Source organism: Hydra viridissima, unplaced genomic scaffold (genome assembly GCF_058129835.1).
Source record: "Hydra viridissima isolate aposymbiotic clone 2 unplaced genomic scaffold, HvirCarnegie_v1 scaffold_15, whole genome shotgun sequence".
NCBI classification, from domain to species: domain Eukaryota; kingdom Metazoa; phylum Cnidaria; class Hydrozoa; order Anthoathecata; family Hydridae; genus Hydra; species Hydra viridissima.
This window is the reverse complement of record NW_028324314.1, coordinates 4,496,568-4,501,114: the sequence shown is the minus strand read 5'-3', so window position 1 is coordinate 4,501,114 and position 4,547 is coordinate 4,496,568. Positions and strand designations below refer to the sequence as shown.

The 4,547-nt window shown below is 28.2% G+C and overlaps 1 pseudogene across 1 annotated transcript; it reads right to left on the bottom strand.

The window, feature by feature from the left end:
• Nucleotides 1-1,574: 1,574 nt before the first annotated feature.
• Nucleotides 1,575-4,339, bottom strand: LOC145193316 (uncharacterized; annotated as a pseudogene). Its single transcript, XR_016447520.1, has 2 exons — nucleotides 3,838-4,339; nucleotides 1,575-2,449 (listed from the first exon to the last, which is right to left on the bottom strand). The product of XR_016447520.1 is annotated as an uncharacterized LOC145193316 (transcript).
• Nucleotides 4,340-4,547: the final 208 nt, after the last annotated feature.

The window sequence follows — 4,547 nt, the reverse complement described above, 5'->3', positions numbered from 1 at the left end:
AAAAGTAATAAACAATGATAATGATAGCAATAATAATAAATATTAAAAAATGTTTAAAATAAACAATAAAAATAATAATAAAAAGTCTTAATAAAGTTAATAAAAACTGGAAGTCATTTAAAAGTTAAAAGTAGTGTCTCTTTTTTTTTTTTATGTAGAAAGTTTATAAAATGTATTTTGCATTTAGCTGTTGTTTCAGTTGTTTCTCAGTTTAAAATAAAAGCATATTTACCAATTAACAACTCTTCATTCACCAGATCAAAATAAAACTATTATCTGCTTCCATCTTTTTGATCTTTTTGATCTGGTGCATTCTTCAGCTTAACCATTACACACTCTTGCATATTTGATTCTTTCTTACCAGGAAATGATACTTTCACAGCATCTTTAAGCATTTTACATTGAAGCTGCATAAAAAACACTTTGTCGATTGTTCTTGAGGTTGCATCCTTGCCATCTTCACCCCCAACTTGAGATAGTTGCTGCACCTGTATAGAAAAAGCAATAACAAATAAGGATCTATCTTTAAAAAACTTAAGCAATCGTTTAAAAAAATTCTGTTTAATAGCTCATTTAAAATTTAACAACAGTAAAAATTACCAAATTTTTTACTCTTCTACCATTTCAAACTTATTTATGCTCAAAAAAGCTGTGAACTCTTTGGTGTCATTTTGCACCACTCTGCTCTTGCATAATTCATTCATAAAAACTGCAAACTTTGTCATTTATTTTTAAATAAAATTTTTTAAAAAAAAAAAATTGAAAAATATTGAGTAAAAGTCACCTACCCAAAATTAGTTCAAGAAAATTCTTTATTGCAGTTTTCAAGCTCAATCATTTTAAAATTTAGCTGCTCTGGATTAATATTTATTATTTCTTTGGATTAATATTAAAACCTAATTATAGAATTTTAATCTTCAATTTCTTGTTTACATAAATTTTCTTAGTAAACATGCATATCTATTTTATGGGTCAATTTCATTTGAAGCTCTCTATACAAATGGTAGAGCAACTAAGCAAAATATCAAAACCTTTTACTTTCGTCTAAAAAAGATATTCAAATCTTTTTTAGACGAAATTAATACTCACCGAAGGGATTTCTCGGGATACGCTTTAAGCAATAAACTCGATTTTTGAAAATGCAATATGTAAAACTTTCAATTTTTGAAGCAGACTGCAATTTCTAATTTAAATCATACCGACTTCCTTTTTCTTTTTTTTCAATTTGATTTCAACTGATAAACATAAATTATCCGTGGTTTTTTAAAGTTATGTTTTCTTATTATAGTTCATTTCAGGTATTTGTTTTATATCATTTTGCATTACATTTTAAAAAATAGATGTAATAAAAAAAGGTTTCAGCGTTTCAAAAAATATTTTTATGGGGCTTTCAAGTTCTTAAAAATCAACAATAGTATATTTTGAAAAGTTCAGGTATTTTTTTTATATTATTTTGCATTACATTTTAAAAAATAGATGTAATAAAAAAAGGTTTCAGCGTTTCAAAAAATATTTTTATGGGGCTTTCAAGTTCTTAAAAATCAACAAAACGTATATTTTGAAAAGTTCAGGTATTTGTTTTATATTATTTTGCATTACATTTTAAAAAATAGATGTAATAAAAAAAGGTTTCAGCATTTCAAAAAATATTTTTATGGGGCTTTAAAGTTCTTAAAAATCAACAAAACTTTATTTAAATTTCTTCTTCGCACAGTTTTTCACCATTTTAATCTAATATAGCTGCTGCCAGAAAGATAAATATGGTAAAAATCAAAGCCGCCTTTTTTTAAATCGAGAACTGATTGGAAACTTTACGTATTGTATGATGGGAGTTCTAGGTGGAGATGGATTTATATGTGGAAAGCTAAACTGAGTTTTAGCTTTTAATACGATTTTGGCTCTGGGAGATGCTCTTACGTTTGCTGGTGCAGCATTTAGTTCATTTATGCAAATTTTACCAGAAGGTCTGAGTTTTTTAGGATAACTGCTATGCTGATTATTAACAGCCAAGATGGGAAGAAACATGATCATTTGAGAGTGATATCGTATGTAAACTTTGCACTGCATCACCTGTTGCGATATCCACCATGACTCACTATCAAACGACTTGTCATACGGTAATAAATTATGCATGACGTCCTTGTGAAACGAGTTAAACATTGCATCAAAGTAGAAACAGCTAACGTAAGGAGATAGAGGCTGCTTTTCAGATTGTGGCCAAAAACGTCTTATATTAAGTCCATCTATTACTGCAACAGCAGGTCTATATTCGTTTAAAAAGTCCTCGAATTTCCTGTAAAGATTTTCTGTAGAATTTCTTATTTGAGTCCATTTCTTGTCAGTTTTCATGCCAAGGGATGCTGGGATATCATTGTGGATTAAGATTATATCTTCATCCATAAAGGTATAATAGAGATAAGACATGTAATGTGATTGGTTGGTGATATACCTTAAAATGGAAAATATTTTAAATTTGAAGAAATGATCATTAAAATGCGAAGAGCGTTTTTTTCAACATTAATTATTCAAGCCTATTTAAAATTTCCTTCTGTTAAATAATTTACACGAAATTACAAAAATACAAATAATTTACTAGAAATATATATAAAAATACAATCAATAACAAAATACAGTTAAAATATATCATTTTTAAATAAATCTTTAAAAACAAATCTTTTTCGGTTTTGTTAAAGTTTGAAATATGTGACTTGCACCCTTTTTAAAGAAAAACTTTTCAAGCTTTCCCATTAGAATATCAAACACAATAATAATTTACTGGTTTTGATATTTTAATGAAAGCGCTTTAACAGTTTAAGTAATAATTCAAAAATGTTTTAAATTATTTCCAAAATGCACTCATGCATATCTTTTTTTTGACGTTATATTTAGAGACAGTAATTTTAAGTTATTATGCGCTATTAAAGTTAAAAAACAATTATTTGAAAAAAAAAACTTAATATCACCATTTTTTCAGTTTTTCGGTATTTTTTCGGTAAAAAATAAACAACTAAAATAGTATTACACTGTTAGGAAACCTGTTCAGTTCAATACAGTCCTAATGTCCTAATGTCCTAATGTACAGTCCTAATGTCCTAATGTACAGTCCTAATGTCCTAATGTCCTAATGTACAGTCCTAATGTCCTAATGTCCTAATGTACAGTCCTAATGTCCTAATGTCCTAATGTACAGTCCTAATGTCCTAATGTCCTAATGTACAGTCCTAATGTCCTAATGTCCTAATGTACAGTCCTAATGTCCTAATGTCCTAATGTACAGTCCTAATGTCCTAATGTCCTAATGTACAGTCCTATTGTGGCGAAATGACCAACTTATAAAACTATATTTGTAACTTTATGCTACACTAGCAATAAACGAATTACACACAAACCAGACACAAACTATGCACGAAATATACAAGAACTATACACAAAAACCACCAGACGTAGCTAGAGCTTCAAATATAATTGACCCATAAAATAAATATGCATATTCACTATGAAAATTCATGTAAACACCAAATCGAACATATAGCAACGAAAGTTTTACCGACAGCATAGTGAAAATAAGTGCTTACACCCGTTTTCTTTTCAAATTTCTTATAACTTTTTGAGCTGAAACCATTTAAAAAACTTGATAGATGAGTAGAAAAAACACGGCAATTTATCAATATCATCAACCTAAAAATTGAGTTTCTGATAAATTGCGAAATTGAAATTCTAATAAACTACTAAAGTGTAAATAACTGCTATCCTTATTGCGTTTTGAGAATATTTAACGAATTATCTAAGTTTCTTCTTCAATTTTCTTTTCATCATATTAACAAATATAAACTTTACCTGTACAAAAAGTTTCTTCCAGATGTCCATGTTGTCTTATAACCTGCTGTAATATAGCGGACGTGTTGAAATGTATTTACTGCAAATAGATTTGTAGCTAAGCGCCAAAATATCGTGGCTTTCGTTATTTCCCATACCTGTCAAAACATCGTTGCGGATGCATTCTGCTACTTGTATAAGGTAAAGAAACATTTTTCTGGAGCTTTTTTCAACTTGGAAAGAAATATTGTTGTGTATGTGCGTCTGATTGGGTATTGTTGAGAAGATAAACTCGTGTATTTTCCTTGTAAAAGTATTTTGATAGTCGATTATATGGTTTATAAATGGGGGTGAAATCTGCTCAATATGTGTTAGTGATCGATATAGAGTCAATAAACCAATTCTTACTACTGCGCATAATGCCACGAAAATTTTAAAACTATTTTTCAACATCTCTATAAAATAAATAGTAAAATCTATATTGTTTGGAAATAAACCTCGCTAAAAAAAAAAAACATTTTAAGCGAAAAATTTTTAAGAGCTAAAAAAACTCAATCAACTTCTAAACTTTCAACTCAACTTTACAAATTGATAAAACCAGCACTCAACGAATTTCAATTTAAGATATTGTTTTTGGTTGAATTTAATTCAATACCATTCACGATTATTAGACATTTTTGCATGAAATGACATTTTGATAAAATGCTGATTACATTGCAATAAAACACACA